Below are 18,670 nucleotides of genomic sequence, written 5' to 3'. Positions count from 1 at the left end.
CAATAACAAATAAAATACAACGTTTTCCCTCTTTCTGCAGAACAGCGTTCAATGAAAGAAACTCGCGAGTTCGTCTTATCCATTCATTTCCCTCCATACAATGGTTGCCGGTTTGGAGTTCGTTCCAAAAGTAGTTGTCGAGCACAAGTAAAAAGTTTTTTTGCGAAACGCAGCTAAATTGTTAAAGGACATATTGACTATAAACGTATGCACGGTAAGCCACTTAGCACACACAAAGTATACATTTTCCTCCTCACAGCAGTTTGACTATTACAAGGACCACAACATGACGAAAAAAATGAAAAGTAAAACAGCTTCACATAAGCAATTTAAAGCGCCTCAGCATGAGCCTGAAGGAGAGGCACAAAAGGAAACAGAATTTTGCTTTCAGTCAAACACATAGGCAGTTATGCAATTATCCATGTAACAGGGTTGATGTCATGTAAATCGCTTGACTACTGTCCAGATAGATCGCGCTGCCTATGAAATAAAGAGAAAAAGTAGTCCACAAACCTTACGGAAAACATGGAGCCTTATATGTTTTCAGTAGTTGGCCGGTGCACTCGAGGCGGGCTAAACACCGGAAAAGGCATGACGTATTCATGCCTTTTACTAATTAAATCAAGGGAATTTTAAAAGGCAAGCCCACGAACCAACCAAACTGATGGGCATGGCATGGGCTTGGTTACAAGGCCTATAGAGAGACTGCGGCAGGGACAGAGCGCTTTTCACGCTCGACCCTAAAAAGGAACAAGCCGGGCGAGGTAACTGGTCCCGTCATCCAGAAGGGAAGGAAGAATTTTCCCATACAGGCAAAGGCTGGTATCAGAGGAATACACTCTCCCTATTGTCAACAATATTGCCACTTAGAATATTCCTTTGCCAGCTAAATAATTCCTCGTCCTGATCTCAAGAGTCAGAATAGAAATGCAACAGGAAAGAAAAGATTTCTTGTCTTTTTATATGACCTTCACCCACTGTAAAAGTGGCATGCTTTATAATCGGGTCCGTTCCATCCCCTAAAATACAGGATTATCATGCTCACCCATTTTGGGTAACTACTAGGCTTCTCAGGGGGAAGGGGGCATGCCCCTGTAGTCGCAACTGTAGCAAGGTACAATAAAACATTATTATGAAACCTTATTTTATTCCTCTCTCTCTAAAGTTATAGTAGAGAGACTACAACACACAATATGGCTGAACAAACAAGTTTAGCACACACTGCTGAAATGGCAGCCTTGATTTTACTAGCATCGCCTCTCTTAAATGATACTAACATCACACAGAGAAAAGCAAGCAAAGATTTCCTCTCCACATAAGTGAAAATCACAGTTTTTAAGAACAAACTGGAGGAAATCAATAAGGAGATCACTAGACACAAGGAATACCTGATGTAGAGCAAAATAAACAAATTACAGAAGGACATCAATAAGTTCTCCCATGAGCAGGTTTATCCCTACTTCAGGGTGATTGGAAGAAAATCCTTCAAGTGAATCCCAGAGGAATGACCCATGGTCATTGTATACTGAATCTGAGGATCAAGTGATAGTTCTAACCCCAGCAGCTGGGGAAGCAGGAGACCCAGAATGGGAAGGGGGTTTCAGGCTCCTTTTTTCCAACCCACTCCTACACAACCACTGTAATTTTGGCAAAATTCTTATGGACCTCAACTATTGGGCTCAACAATGACTCCATTCTTCCTACTAGACACCCCTTTTTTAGGGGAAATCTGTGGAAAAGGAAGACGAGGCAATAAAGAGGATAAGAGAGTATAATGGGGAATCCCAGGAGGAGATGGCTTGGAGACCTGGAGCAAATCCAAAGAACTCCAACCAGGCCCGAGTGATCTTTAGATGTGGTGGTAAATCTTAGCAATGAATCTTTATAGGGTGACGAGATGGCAGTACTTCACATAGGTCTCGGTTTTGTCCACATTGCTGGGCTGGATAGGTTAAAATTCAGATGCAAATTGGCATAGTTCTTTCGTAAAATACATATAAAGGTCTTCTTCCTGAACAGAGAGCAACAAGATGAAGAAGAAGAAGGCTATACTGACTTCTGTAGGAAGTCTACCTTCTACCTTCCCCCCTCCACAATACCACCTAATTTAGTGGCATTTGAGGAGGGACTAATTAAGGAAGTAGAATCCCTCAACAGCGGTAAGAGGGGCTTGCAGAACCTCTCCAACAGGGAACAATGAGACTTTGAAGCTGAAACCCACCTTATTATAAAACCTGCCAACAAAGGGGGTGCGATCAACATCCAATATGAGAATGACTACTGAGAAGCATGCATGTCCCTTCTTAGAGACAGAAGGAACTATCAAGTTCTCAACATGGATCCTACACAGAGATTACAATGGGAAATTAAGAAACTGGGTGATGAAGCTAAAGACAATGACTGGATCAATGCTAAAGAAGGTGAATTCATGATAACTCAAAATCTGAGGACACCGTACTTCCATACCTTTACAAAGATATGTTAGGGATGCTTGTCCCCCCGGGTAGAACCATCACATCTGGGATTGGGTCAGTGTTGGAACCTCTCTCAATTTAATGATTGTTTTTTTCTGTTCGTTGGTCGCGAAGATGAGATCCTACATTAAAGATAGCAAACAATTTTTTGAATATTCTGAATGAGATTCCCTACATCCCAGACACTGAAATTATGGTGTGTCTGGATGTGGAGGCGTTGTACACTCATATCCCCCAAGAGGAGAGTCTCAGAGTCATTACCTCATTACTTGAAGAAGGCGAATGGAGGTGGCCTACCCCCATTGAGTGGATCATGAAACTAGCAAGTTTGGCACTGACTGAAAATGTCTTTACATTTGAAAATCGACTATATCTTTAACTTCGTGGCACTTCACTTTGGAGTACTTTCACTCCAAGCATAGCATTTCTTTAAATGCACTGTTTGAGGAGAATAATATCTGGTCCAACAATCCATTTAGCACTAAGGTAAGCCTATGGTGGCGATACATGAATCACATCTTTCCAATATGGCAGGGAGATGAGGATGAACTATCCTTGTTCATTGACAGGTTGAACCAAAGGAACCCATTTTTATTCTTAACCATGACTTCAAACTCCATTGAGGTATCATTTTTGGACGTTAGGGTGAAATCTGTTAATGGGGGATTATCTACCACTCTCTAAACTAAGCCTACTGACATGAACAGTCTATACAATTTTGAGAGCACCCATCCCCAAGAATCTACCCATAGGCCAGTTTGTAGGGATTAGGAGCAATTGCTCTGACCTGGAGAGTTTCAAACTTGATTCCAAGTCCCCCAGGAAGAAACTGCACAACAAGAATTGCCTGGAACGAGTCATTAATAAAGCTAGAAACTGTGCCTGGAAAAGACTCTGTGAATCCCTCCTGTGACTAAGTATTCCAAAAGGAACGAATTTGACAATCTGTGTGACCAAATATAATAATTCTTCCAATGCTCTGGAGAAGATCATTAACATACACTGAAGAAACCTTAATTCCAACCGTCTATCGTTTGAAAAACCTAAGCTCTCCTTCAAAAGGAATAGGAGCATAAAGGATCATTTGGTTCACCCGAGGCCTGACCAACAGTCTATCACTCAGCAAGCCACTCCTCAGGACTTGCCACCCATCACAGGTCATTTTCCCTGTGGACAGTGTACAGTATGCCCTCTTACACGACAGTCAAAGTTTTTGTATCTAGGCTTATCCCAAAAATGGGAACAACGTTTGCATACTAACTGCAATTCTGATAATGTTATGTACCTTATTGAGCACCCATGTCAAGTAAAATACACTGGTCAGACCTCTCACAAAGTAAAATTAAGAGATGGGAAATAGGAGCATCATATGGTACAAAAAGGCATCAACTAAGATGACAGTGCATTTTTTTAGAAAAAGGACATTGAGAAAATGATTTGGTTGGACCATCAGTGAAAAGATATCCCCTAATATGTTTTCCCCTAGGATATTGCTGGAAAGAGAGCTGCACTGGGTATATTGAACTCAAAACCCACATAATAGGATTGAACAATAAAATCTCACAGTATTCTTTGACTTTGACCAGTAGATTATGAGATAAAAACATGAGTCTGTTTCACATTCAAGACTGTTCTTTTGTTCCCCTACCACCGTCATATTCCCATCTAGACCCCTGGATATACTGTCGGAGCAGCACACACCCTTATGAATCAGCTTTAGTCTGAAATCCAGACTTCTTTTTCCATTTTTCCATTTGCCATCTCTACCAACCATTGTTTAACCTTTTCTAAACTCTAGGCCAATAATTGTGGCTGTGAGAAAGTAGTCTCTTTCTAGCATGGTTACCCCCAATTTTTGGCCTTTTGGTGAGTTTGTGTCAGTGTGTTTTTACTGTGTCACTGGGAACCTGCTAGCCAGGACCCCAGTGCTCATAGTTTGTGGCCTAATGTGTGTGTTGTCAGTAGTGCTTGACTGTGTCACTGAGGCTCTGCTAACCAGAACCTCTGTGCTTATGCTCTCTCTGCTTTTAAATTTGTCACTATAGGCTAGTGACTTCACTTACCAATTTCAGTTGGCACACTGGACCCCCCCTTATCAGTTCCTAGTACATGGTACCTAGGTACCCAGGGCATTGGGGTTCCAGGAGATACTTATGGGCTGCAGCTTTTCTTTTGCAACCCATAAGGAGCTCAGACAAAGTCTTTCACAAGACTGCCACTGCAGCCTGAGTGAAATAACGCACACGTTATTTCACAGCCATTTTCACTGCACTTAAGTAACTTATAAGTCACCTATATGCCTAAACTTCACTTGCTGAAGGTTAGGTGCAAAATTACTAAGTGTGAGGGCACTGTTGCACTAGCAAAGGTGCCCCCAAATAGTTAGGACCATTTCCCTGGACTTTGTGAGTGCAGGGATGCCATTACACCCGTGTACTATATATAGGTCAATACCTATATGTAGCTTCACAATGGTAACTCCAAATATGGCTGTGTAAGGTGTCTAAGATCATGGAATCGTCCCCCGTTCAAAATCTGGTATTGGGGAGCCAATTGAATGCATCCTAGGGGCTCCACTATGGACCCCCAGTACTGCCAAACCAGCTCTCTGAGGCTTGCACTGCACCTACAGATGCTGCCACCTCACAGACAGGGTTCAGCCCTCATGGGGTCTGAGCAGCTCAGTCCTAGGAAGGCAGAACAAAGTATTTCCTTTGGGAGCAGGGTGTTACACCCTCTCCCTTTGGAAATAGGTGCTACAGCCTGGGGAGTGGTAGCCTCCCCCAGCCTCTGGAAAAGCTCTGTAGGGCACAGATTGTGCCCTCCTTGCATAAGCCAGTATACACAGGCTCAGGGACCTCTTGTCCCCTGCTCTGGTGCGAAACTGGACAAATGAAAGGAAAGTGACCACTCCCCTGTCCATCACCACCCTAGGGTTAGTGCCCAGAGCTAACCTAGTGTGTCCCAGACTTCAGCCATCTTGCTTTGCAAGGTGTGGGGGCACACTGGAGGGGTCTGAGTGGCCAGTGCCAGCAGGTGACATAAGAGACCCCTCCTGATAGGTCCTTACCTGATAAGCCAACCCTCCTCTCAGGGCTATTTAGGGTCCCTCCTGTGGGTTCTCTTCAGATTCTACTTGCAAGTTTCCAGCAGGAATCCTCTGCAACTACTACTTCATCCTCTGACCTCAGATCAACCACAGCCTGCTCCAGGAACCACTGTAACAGCAACAAAGTATCCACAAGGGATACTTTTCTTCTGCAACTTCAGCTCCAGCCAGCAACTGCAACAGTTTCCATAGTGTGCATGCTCTGAGGACTCCCTGTCTTCATCCTGCATCAAAAGGACCAAAGAAATCACCCGTGGGGTGACGGAGTCACTCCCCTGCTCACGCAGGCACCTTCCAAGTTGACGACCAGTACTCCTTGATTCCTCTCACAGCAATGAGCATGTTCCTAGAAATACAGAGGGTGGACCCCATCGACACAGACTGTTCTGAGGTCCTGCTGACGCAATTTGGTGGAGGTAAGACCTTGCCTTCCCTGAGAGCGACAGTACCCCTGTGCACCGCATCTTCTTCACCTCGTGAAGCCTCTGTGCACTATTTGCAAAACTCCTTCATGCACAGCCTGGCCCAGGTCCCCAGCACTCTATCCTGTGACGCTCAACTCGCCGAGATGACCTCCGATGGCGTGGGACCATTCTTTGTTGTGCTGCACCAACTGAATTTTGCTCTTCCTTTGTCCCCGTGTCCTGGGAATCCCATGGGTGCTGTCTGGCATCCTGAGGGCTCTCTAAAGTGGTGAGAGCCCCCTCTTCCTCCTCATACAGAGTTGAGGCCTCCAGGTCCCTCCTGGGTCCAGCCAGCGCCATTTTGACGCAAAATGCAACTTCGTCCTAACCAAGGCTTGCTGGCGACTTCCAAAACGAAATCATGTCTACATCCATCTTTATGTCGTGGGACATCCTTTGCATCATGCAGGAACCCGCTGGCATCTTCCTAGGGTGCATTCCTGCAGTTTTCATCCAACTGGGGACTCTTCTTTTGCACCCTCTTCTGTGTTAGCATGAGCTCCTGTCCTTCCTGGAACTTTTTTCGACTTCTGGACTTGGTCCCCTTCTTTTGCAGGTCTTCAGGTCCAGGAATCCAGCAGTTGTTTGCAGACTTGGTTGGTTACTGCAATAATCCATATTACGAGGTGGAGTGTGTCCTAAGGAAACTTGCAGTACTTTACTCCTGCTTTTCTGGGCTCTGGGGTGGGGTAATTTACTTACCTTTACTGTATTCTTACTCTCCCAGCGATTCTTCACACAGTACACTTTTCTAGGGGGGAATTTGTGATTCACATTCCACTTTCTTAGTATATGGTTTGTGTTGCCCCTAGACCTATTTTCTCCCATTGCATTCTATAGCATTTCCTATTGTTTGCACTATCCTATGTCTAATGACTTGCCTTATTTTTGTGTCTAGTGTATATATTGTGTATAATACTTACCTCCAAAAGGAGTATTGCCTCCAAGATATTTTTAGTACTGTGTCACCCAAATAAACTACCTTTATTTTTGGTAACACTAAGTATTGTCTTTACTTTTATATAAGTACTGTGTAACTATAAGTGGTATTGCATGAGCTTTGCATGTCTCCTAGTTCAGCCTAAGCTGCTCTGCTATAGCTACCTCTATCAGCATAAGCTACTAGACCACTACTACTTCACTAATAAGGGATAAATGGACCTGGTATAAGGTGTAAGTACCCAAGGTACCCACTACAAACCAGGCCAGCCTCCTACAGTGGCTGACTGGCAAACAACAGGCATGATTATCATGTTCCTTGGGATTGCTGAATTCATTTAGGGTCTAGTGCGCGCAAGCGCCTGGCCCCTGTTATAATCTCTCTGTGGGCTTTTGTGAGAAAGTAGCCTCTTTCTAGCCGTGTTACCCCCACTTTTGGCCTGTTTGTGAGTATATATCAGGGTGGTTTCACTGTCTCAATGGGATCCTGCTAGCCAGGGCCCAGTGCTCATAGTGAAAACCCTATGTAGCCAGTATGTTTGTTATGTGTCACTGGGACCCTGCTAGCCAGGACCCCAGTGCTCATAAGTTTGTGGCCTATATGTATGTGTTCCCTGTGTGATGCCTAACTGTCTCACTGAGGCTCTGCTACCCAAAACCTCAGTGGTTATGCTCTCTCTGCTTTCCAAATTGTCACAGGCTAGTGACCAATTTCATCAATTCACATTGGCATACTGGTACACCCATATAATTCCCAAGTATATGGTACTGAGGTACCCAGGGTATTGGGGTTCCAGGAGATCCCTATGGGCTGCAGCATTTCTTTTGCCACCCATAGGGAGATCTGGCAATTCTCACACAGGCCTGCCAGTGCAACCTGAGTGAAATAATGTCCACATTATTTCACAGCCATTTACCACTGCACTTAAGTAACTTATAAGTCACCTATATGTCTAACCTTCACCTGGTGAAGGTTGGGTGCAAAGTTACTTAGTGTGTGGGCACCCTGGCACTAGCCAAGGTGCCCCCACATTGTTCAGAGCAAATTCCCCGGACTTTGTGAGTGTGGGGACACCATTACATCTGTGCACTATACATAGGTCACTACCTATGTATAGCGTCACAATGGTAACTCCGAACATGGCCATGTAACATGTCTAAGATCATGGAATTGTCACCCCAATGCCATTCTGGCATTGGGGAGACAATTCCATGATCCCCCGGGTCTCTAGCACAGAACCCGGATACTGCCAAACTGCCTTTTCAGGATTTGCACTGCAGCTGCTGCTGCTGCCAACCCCTCAGACAGGTTTCTGCCCCCCTGGGACAAAGGATTTCCTCTGAGAGAGGGTGTGACACCCTCTCTCTTTGGAAATAGGTGTGAAGGCTGGTGGGGAGTAGCCTCCCCCAGCATCTGGAAATGCTTTGATGGGCACAGATGCTGCTCATCTCTGCATAAGCCAGTCTACACCAGTTCAAGGATCCCCCAGGTCTGCTCTGGTGCAAAACTGGACAAAGGAAAGGGGAGTGACCACTCCCCTGACCTGCCCCTCCCAGGGGAGGTGCCCAGAGCTCCTCCAGTGTGCCCCAGACCTCTGCCATCTTGGAAACAGAGGAGTTGCTGGCACACTGGACTACTCTGAGCACAGAAGTCGTGATAGGGGAATTCTGCCAGAAAGACCAACACCAGCAATGCAACAACAATGGATTTCCAGACAAGAGTACCTGTGGAACAAGGGGACCAAGTCCAAGAGTCACACTCAGGTCGGGAGTGGGCAGATGCCCAGGAAATGCCAGCTGTGGGTGCAAAGAAGCTGCCACCGGATGGTAGAAGCTGTGGATTCTGCAAGAACGAAGAGGACTAGGAACGTCCCCTTTGGAGGATGGATGTCCTACGTCGTGAAGAAGCTTGCAGAGGGGTTTCCGTGCAGAAAGACCGCAAACAAGCCTTGCTAGCTGCAAGGGTCGTGGTTATGATTTTTGGATGCTGCTGTGGCCCAGGAGGGACCAGGATGTCGCCAATTGCGTGAGGAGACAGAGGGGGCGTCCAGCAAGAAAAGAGCCCACTCAGAAGCAAACAGCACCCGCAGAACTGCCAAAACAGGCACTACGAGGAAGAGTGAACCGGAGCTCACCCGAAGTCTCAAAAGAAGGTCCCACGACGCCGGAGGACAACTCAGGAGGTCGTGCACTGCAGGTTAGAGTATCAGGGACCCAGACTTGGCTGTGCACAAAGGAAATCCTGGAAGAGTGCACAGGAGCCGGAGCAGCTGCAAATCACGCTGTACCCAGCAATGCAGTCTAGCGTGGGGAGGCAAGGACTTACCTCCACCAAACTTAGACTGAAGAGTCACTGGACTGTGGGAGTCACTTGGACAGAGTTGCTGAGTTCCAGGGACCACGCTCTTCATGCTTAGAGGGGACCCAGAGGACCTGTGATGCAGTCTTTTGGTGCCTGCTGTTGCAGGGGGAGGATTCCGTCGTCCCACGGGAGATTTCTTCAGAGCTTCTCATGCAGAGAGGAGGCAGACTACCCCCACAGCATGCACCACCAGGAAAACAGTCGAGAAGGCCGCAGTATCAGCGATACAAGGTTGCAGTAGTCGTCTTTTATACTTTGTTGCGGTTTTGCAGGTGTCCAGAGCAGTCAGCGGTCGATTCCTTGGCAGAAGGTGAAGAGAGAGATGCAGAGGAACTCTGATGAGCTCTTGCTTTCGTTATCTAAAGAATTCCCCAAAGCAGAGACCCTAAATAGCCAGAAAAGAAGGTTTGGCTACTTAGGAAGGAGGATAGGCTAGCAACACAGGTAAGAGCCTATCAGAAGGAGTCTCTGACGTCACCTGCTGGCCCTGGCCACTCAGAGCAGTCCAGTGTGCCAGCAGCACCTCTGTTTCCAAGATGCCAGAGGTCTGGAGCACACTGGAGAAGCTCTGGGCACCTCCCAGGGGAGGTGCAGGTCAGGGGAGTGCTCACTCCCCTTTCCTTTGTCCAGTTTCGCGCCAGAGCAGGGCTGGGGGATCCCTGAACCGGTGTAGACTGGCTTATGCAGAGATGGGCACCATCTGTGCCCATCAAAGCATTTCCAGAGGCTGGGGGAGGCTACTCCTCCCCAGCCCTGACACCTTTTTCCAAAGGGAGAGGGTGTAACACCCTCTCTCTGAGGAAGTCCTTTGTTCTGCCTTCCTGGGCCAAGCCTGGCTGGACCCCAGGAGGGCAGAAACCTGTCTGAGGGGTTGACAGCAGCAGCAGCTGCAGTGAAACCCCGGGAAAGGTAGTTTGGCAGTACCCTGGTCTGTGCTAGAGACTCGGGGGATCATGGAATTGTCTCCCCAATGCCAGAATGGCATTGGGGTGACAATTCCATGATCTTAGACATGTTACATGGCCATGTTCGGAGTTACCATTGTGACGCTATACATATGTAGTGACATATGTATAGTGCACGCGTGTAATGGTGTCCCCGCACTCACAAAGTCCGGGGAATTTGCCCTGAACAATGTGGGGGCACCTTGGCTAGTGCCAGGGTGCCCACACACTAAGTAACTTAGCACCCAACCTTTACCAGGTAAAGATTAGACATATAGGTGACTTATAAGTTACTTAAGTGCAGTGGCAAATGGCTGTGAAATAACGTGGACGTTATTTCACTCAGGCTGCAGTGGCAGGCCTGTGTAAGAATTGTCAGAGCTCCCTATGGGTGGCAAAAAAAATGCAGCCAATAGGGATCTCCTGGAACCCCAATACCCTGGGTACGTCAGTACCATACACTAGGGAATTATAAGGGTGTTCCAGTATGCCAATGTGAATTGGTGAAATTGGTCACTAGCCTGTTCGTGACAATTTGGAAAGCAAAGAGAGAGCATAACCACTGAGGTTCTGGTTAGCAGAGCCTCAGGGAGACAGTTAGTCATCACACAGGGAACACATACAGGGCACACTTATGAGCACTGGGGCCCTGGCTGGCAGGGTCCCAGTGACACATACAACTAAAACAACATATATACAGTGAAATATGGGGGTAACTTGCCAGGCAAGATGGTACTTTCCTACACCCCCCCCCCCCCAAACGAAGGACAATAAGACTAGCCATGACCTGATGAGTCTTCATTGTCTAAGTGGAAAAATCTGGAGAGTCCATCTGCATTGGAGTGGGTACTCCCAGGTCTATGTTCCACTGTATAGTCCATTCCCTGTAGAGATATGGACCACCTCAACAATTTAGGATTTTCACCTTTCATTTGTTTTAGCCAAAGTAGAGGTTTGTGGTCTGTCTGAACAATGAAGTGAGTGCCAAACAGGTATGGCCTCAACTTCTTCAGTGCCCAGACCACAGCAAAGGCCTCCCTCTCTATGGCAGACCAACAGTTTTCTCTAGGGGTCAACCTCCTGCTGATAAAAGCAACAGGTTGATCCTGGCCCTCAGAATTAAGTTGTGATAAGACTGCCCCTACCGCTAATTCAGATGCATCAGGTTGGACAATGAATTTTTTGGAGTAACAGGGGCTTTTCAGGACAGGTGCAGAGCACATGGCCTGCTTCAGCTCCTCAAAAGCTTTTTGACAGTTAGCTATCCACAATACCTTTTTAGGCATTTTCTTTGAAGTGAGGTCATTAAGAGGGGCTGCTGTGGAGCCATAGTTCTTTATGAACCTCCTGTAGTACCCAGTGAGGCCTAAGAAGGCTCTCACTTGAGTCTGAGTTGTAGGGGGAACCCAATCTATGATAGTTTGGATTTTCCCCTGAAGTGGTGCAATCTGTTCTCCACCTACCAGGTATCCCAGATAAACAACTTTCCCCTGCCCTATCTGGCACTTTGAAGCCTTGATGGTGAGGCCTGCCTTTTGCAGGGCCTCCAAAACTTTCCACAGGTGGACCAGGTGATCATCCCAGGTGGAGCTAAAGACAGCCATATCATCTAGATATGCTGCACTAAAAGCCTCCAACCCTTGCAGGACTGTATTCACCAACCTCTGAAAAGTGGCAGGTGCATTTTTTAAACCAAAGGGCATTACTGTGAATTGGTAGTGCCCTCCAATGGTAGAAAATGCAGTTTTTGATTTAGCATCCTCTGATAACTTGATCTGCCAATACCCTGCAGTCAAATCAAAGGTGCTTAGATACTTGGCAGATGCCAGTGTATCTATTAGCTCATCTGCCCTGGGTATAGGGTGAGCATCACTTTTCCCATCTTTGGAATGAGGTTTTGGTACAAGTACCACAGGAGAGGCCCATGGACTTTCAGAGTGCTCAACCACTCCCAGTTCAAGCATTTTCTGAACCTCTTGTTTTATGCAGTCCCTGGCAGGGTCAGGCTGCCTATAGATCTTACTTTTGACAGGAAAGCTGTCTGCAGTATCTATAGTGTGCTCACACCAAGAAGTGGTGCCTGGCACAGTAGAAAAGAGTTCAGAAAACTGACCCAGGAGATTTATGCAGTGGTCTTTCTGCTCAGCAGTAAGACAATCTGCCAGAACTACACCTTCCACTAGAGCATCTTGTTCTGTGGAAGAGAAGAGATCAGGGAGAGAGTCACTCTCTTCTTCCTGTCCTTCATCTGTTGCCATGAGCAGGGTGAGATCAGCCCTGTCATAGTAGGGTTTCAGGCGATTGACATGGAGCACCCTAAGGGGACTCCTGGCAGTGTCCAAGTCAACCAAGTAGGTGACTTCTCCCTTTTTCCAACAATAATGTGGGGACCACTCCATTTGTCTTGGAGTGCTCTTGGGGCCACAGGCTCCAAGACCCACACTTTCTGCCCTGGTTGGTACTGAATCAGAACAGCCTTCTGGTCATGCCATTGCTTTTGGAGCTCTTGGCTGGCCTGAAGGTTATTACTGGCCTTTTTCATGTACTCAGCTATTCTGGATCTTAGGCCAAGTACATAGTCCACTATGTTTTGCTTAGGAGCTTTTATAGGTTGTTCCCAACCCTCCTTCACAAGTGTTAGAGGACCTCTTACAGGGTGTCCAAATAGGAGTTCAAAGGGGCTGAAGCCCACTCCTTTCTGGGGTACCTCCCTGTAAGCAAAAAAGAGGCAAGGTAACAGGACATCCCATCTCCTCCGGAGTTTTTCAGGGAGTCCCATTATCATTCCTTTGAGAGTTTTATTAAACCTCTCAACCAGTCCATTTGTTTGTGGATGATAGGTTGTGGTGAATTTGTATGTTACACCACATTCCTTCCACATGGCCTTTAAGTAAGCAGACATAAAGTTGCTACCCCTGTCTGACACCACCTCTTTTGGGAAGCCCACCCTGGAAAAGATTCCCAGGAGGGCCTTTGCCACTGCAGGAGCTGTAGTGGTCCTTAGAGGAATTGCTTCAGGATATCTGGTGGCATGGTCCACTACCACCAAGATAAACCTATTGCCCGAAGCAGTGGGAGGGTCAAGGGGGCCAACTATGTCAACCCCTACCCTTTCAAGGGGAACCCCAACCACAGGCAGTGGAATAAGGGGTGCCTTTGGGGTGCCACCTGTTTTGCCACTGGCTTGACAGGTGACACAGGACTTACAAAATTCCTTTGTGTCCTCGGACATTCTAGGCCAATGAAACAAGGCAACAAAGCTGTCTCAAGTTTTCATTTGTCCCAAATGTCCAGCCAAGGGAATATCATGGGCTAGAGTTAGGAGGAACTCTCTGTATTGCAAGGGAATGACCAATCTCCTGGCTGCTCCAGGTTTAGGGTCCCTTGCCTCAGTATACAAGAGGTTGTCCTCCCAGTAAACTCTGTGAGAGTCACTGACATCCCCATTTTGCTGTTTGACAGCTTGCTGTCTTAGACCCTCTAGTGTGGGACAGGTCTGCTGTGCCACACTCAGCTCCTCCCTGGCAGGCCCCCCTCCACCCAAAAGCTCAGGAGTGTCTGCTTCCAGCTCCTCTGGTGTAGGTTATGCACAGGGTGGAAATTCTTCTTCCTTAGAAGTTGAATCCACTGTAGAGGGAGGGATAGTAGGTAGTGTTTTACCTTTACTAACCCTAGCTTTAGGGAGCACTTGGTCCATTGTTCCAGGATCCAAGTCACCCTGTCCTTTTTGCTTTTTGGCCTGAGCCCTTGTTAAAGCAGAAATATGCCCAGGAATGCCCAGCATTGCTGCATGAGCCTCCAACTCCACTTATGCCCAAGCTGATGTCTCCAAATCGTTCCCTAGTCGACAGTCTACAGGTAAATCTGAGGCAACCACAACTTTCTTTGGACCAGTAACCCCCACCCCCCCAGTTGAGATTCACAACAGCCATGGGGTGGCTAAGAGTGTTGATATGAGCATCAGCCACTTGGTACTGGTGACCAAGTAGGTGTTGTTCAGGGTGGACCAGTTTCTCTATTACCATGGTAACACTGGCACCTGTGTCCCTGTAGGCCTGAACCTCAACACCATTTATTAGGGGAAGTTGCTTGTACTTATCTATATTAAGGGGACAAGCAACCAAGGTGGCCAAATCAATCGCACCTTCAGAGACTAACACAGCCTCTGTGGTCTCCCTAACAAGACCAACCCCAACTAAATTACCAAAAGTGATCCCAGCTACTCCCTTGGATTGGCTATTAGTAGGTTTGCTCCCACCACCACTGCTATTACTAGGGGCACTAGGTGTAGCAGTAGGGGTTGTGGTAGTGGGAGGCTTGGTGCTTTTCTTTGGACAACTGGGATCAGTTGTCCAATGGCCTTTTACTTTACATAAATAGCACCATGGTTTCTTTACTTGATTAGAAGAGGATTTGGGCCCACCACCCCCACCAGAGTGTTTTTGTGGGCCTGATGAAGACTCATTTTTAGATTTGTCACCACCCTTGTCTGAAGACTTACCATCCTTCTTCTTGCCATCCTTGTCACCCCCTGTATGAACTTTTCTGTTCAATCTTGTTCTGACCCATTTGTCTGCCTTCTTTCCCAATTCTTGGGGAGAGGTCAGATCTGAGTCCACTAGATACTGGTGCAACAAATCAGACACACAATTATTAAGAATATGCTCTCTCAGGATTAAGTTATATAGGCTTTCATAGTCAGAAACTTTACTGCCATGTAACCACCCCTCCAAGGCCTTCACTGAATGGTCAACAAAGTCTACCCAGTCTTGTGAAGACTCCTTTTTGGTTTCTCTGAACTTCATCCTGTACTGTTCAGTGGTTAAACCATAACCATCTAGGAGTGCATTCTTAAGAACTGTAAAATTATTGGCATCACTTTCCTTCACAGTAAGGAGCCTATCCCTACCCTTTCCACTGAAAGATAGCCATAGGATAGCAGCCCACTGCCTTTGAGGGACCCCCTGTACAACACAGGCCCTCTCAAGTGTAGCAAACCACTTGTTAATGTCATCCCCCTCCTTGTAAGGGGGAACTATCTTGTGCAGATTCCTAGAATCATGCTCTTTTACAGGATTACTTTCTGTAATACTGCTGCTGCCACCATGGGGTCCAAACCCCAACCTCTGCCTTTCTTTTTCTAAGTCAAATGCTTCCCTGTCTAGATCCAACTGTTGCTTTTTAAGCTTCAGCCTGGACCCTTCCACTCTCAATCTATTGAGTTCCCTTTCTAACACTCTGTCATCAGGGTGGGTGGGTTGGGCATGCTTAGACACAGAAGAATGGTGTGAATGGACAGAGGGAGACCTGTCCCTAACAGATGGCACTCTAACAACCTGGCCTAAAGGAGTAATCTCCCTACTGTGATGAGAACTCACATCAGTACCAGCCCTGCTAGGTGGCCTGCTAAAGGGCAGGTTGGGAAGGTTCCCATCTAACACTTTTGCTGGGGCTACCCCAGAGTCAGAGTGTGAATCATAAGCTAATCTGTCACCTGATGTGCCAGCTATGGCCTTATCATGTTCAATGAGCATATTAACCAACAATTCTCTAGAGGGATTCTTCCCTACCCCTAAACCTCTATCAATGCAGAGACTCCTTGCACCTTTCCAGCTAAGGTGGTCATAAGCAGTGCTGGTCAGATCTAGAGTTTGACCTGTACCAGACATGATAGAAAAAGGTTTAAGGGACAGAAAAAGAAAGAAAAAGTTTCAGAACTTTTTAAGGAACAGAAAAAAACTTTTTCAACTTTTAAGAAACTTTTTGAACGTTTTTAGAGGTACTTTTCAGCAATTAGCAATAGAGTAAGAGAAGAAAAGCAAAACTTTTTGGTTACGTGTACATACACTGAATTTGTTTTGTATATTTTTCTCTTATGAAAAGTACAAAATGACAAAGTGGTAAGTAGTTACAAGTACTTATCCCACCGCTGCACAACCAATGTAGGAGGCTGGCCTGGTTTGTAGTGGTACCAAGGGGTACTTACACTCTGCACCAGGTCCAGTTATCCCTTATTAGTGTAGAAGAGGTGTCTAGCAGCTTAGGATGATAGAAAAGGTAGCTTAGCAGAGCAGCTTAGGCTGAACTAGGAGATGTGTAAAGCTCCTACTATACCACTGGTGTCATATGCACAATATCATAAGAAAACACAATACACAAATATACTAAAAATAAAGGTACTTCATTTTTATGAGAATATGCCAAACGTATCTCAGTGAGTACCCTCAGTATGAGGATAGCAAATATACACAAGATATATGTACACAATACCAAAAATATGCAGTAATAGCAATAGAAAGCAGTGCAAGCAATGTATAGTCACAATAGATTGCAATGAGAGCACTTAGGTATAGGGGCAACACAAACCATATACTCTAGAAGTGCAATGCGAATCACGAATGGACCCCAAACCTATGTGAGCTTGTAGAGGGTTGCTGGGACTGTAAGAAAACAGTGAGGGTTAGAAAAATAGCCCATCCCAAGACCCTGAAAAGTGGGTGCAAAGTGCACCTAAGTTCCCCAGAGAGCACAGAAGTCGTGATAGGGGAATTCTGCCAGAAAGACCAACACCAGCAATGCAACAATGATGGATTTCCAGACGAGAGTACCTGTGGAACAAGGGGACCAAGTCCAAGAGTCACACTCAGGTCGGGAGTGGGCAGATGCCCAGGAAATGCCAGCTGTGGGTGCAAAGAAGCTGCCACTGGATGGTAGAAGCTGTGGATTCTGCAAGAACGAAGAGGACTAGGAACTTCCCCTTTGGAGGATGGATGTCCCACGTCGTGAAGAAGCTTGCAGATGTGTTTCCATGCAGAAAGACCGCAAACAAGCCTTGCTAGCTGCAAGGGTTGCAGTTAGGGTTTTTGGATGCTGCTGTGGCCCAGGAGGGACCAGGATGTCGCCAATTGCGTGAGGAGACAGAGGGGGCGTCCAGCAAGACAAAGAGCCCACTCAGAAGCAAGCGGCACCCACAGAAGTGCCAAAACAGGCACTACAAAGAAGAGTGAGCCGGAGCTCACCCAAAGTCACAAAAGAAGGTCCCACGACGCCGGAGGACAACTCAGGAGGTCGTGCACTGCAGGTTAGAGTGTCGGGGACCCAGGCTTGGCTGTGCACAAAGGAAATCCTGGAAGAGTGCACAGGAGCCGGAGCAGCTGCAAATCACGCGGTACCCAGCAATGCAGTCTAGCGTGGGGAGGCAAGGACTTACCTCCACCAAACTTTGACTGAAGAGTCACTGGACCTAGGGAGTCACTTGGACAGAGTTGCTGAGTTCCAGGGACCACGCTCGACGTGCTGAGAGGGGACCCAGAGGACCGGTGATGCAGTCTTTTGGTGCCTGCGGTTGCAGGGGGAGGATTCCGTCATCCCACAGGAGATTTCTTTGGAGCTTCTAGTGCAGAGAGGAGGCAGACTACCCCCACAGCATGCACCACCAGGAAAACAGTCGAGAAGGCCGCAGGATCAGCGATACAAGGTTTAAGGATACGTCTTTGCTACTTTGTTGCGGTTTTGCAGGCGTCCAGAGCAGTCAGCGGTCGATTCCTTTGCAGAAGGTGAAGAGAGAGATGCACAGGAACTCTAATGAGCTCTTGCATTCGTTATCTAAAGAATTCCCCATAGCAGAGACCCTAAATAGCCAGAAAAGGAGGTTTGGCTACTTAGGAAGGAGGATAGGCTAGCAACACAGGTAAGAGCCTATCAGAAGGAGTCTCTGGCCTCACCTGCTGGCCCTGGCCACTCAGAGCAGTCCAGTGTGCCAGCAGCACCTCTGTTTCCAAGATGTCAGAGGTCTGGAGCACACTGGAGGAGCTCTGGGCACCTCCCAGGGGAGGTGCAGGTCAGGGGAGTGGTCACTCCCCTTTCCTTTGTCCAGTTTCGCGCCAGAGCAGGGCTGGGGGATCCCTGAACCGGTGTAGACTGGCTTATGCAGAGATGGGCACCATCTGTGCCCATCAAAGCATTTCCAGAGGCTGGGGGAGGCTACTCCTCCCCAGCCCTGACACCTTTTTCCAAAGGGAGAAGGTGTAACACCCTCTCTCTGAGGAAGTCCTTTGTTCTGCCTTCCTGGGCCAAGCCTGGCTGGACCCCAGGAGGGCAGAAACCTGTCTGAGGGGTTGGCAGCCGCAGCAGCTGCAGTGAAACCCCGGGAAAGGTAGTTTGGCAGTACCCGGGTCTGTGCTAGAGACTCAGGGGATCATGGAATTGTCTCCCCAATGCCAGAATGGCATAGGGGTGACAGTTCCATGATCTTAGACATGTTACATGGCCATGTTCGGAGTTACCATTGTGACGCTATACATATGTAGTGACATATGTATAGTGCACGCGTGTAATGGTGTCCCCGCACTCACAAAGTCCGGGGAATTTGCCCTGAA

Source organism: Pleurodeles waltl, chromosome 5 (genome assembly GCF_031143425.1).
Source record: "Pleurodeles waltl isolate 20211129_DDA chromosome 5, aPleWal1.hap1.20221129, whole genome shotgun sequence".
In the NCBI taxonomy this organism is placed as follows: domain Eukaryota; kingdom Metazoa; phylum Chordata; class Amphibia; order Caudata; family Salamandridae; genus Pleurodeles; species Pleurodeles waltl.
Note: the sequence above shows the minus strand (reverse complement) of the source record.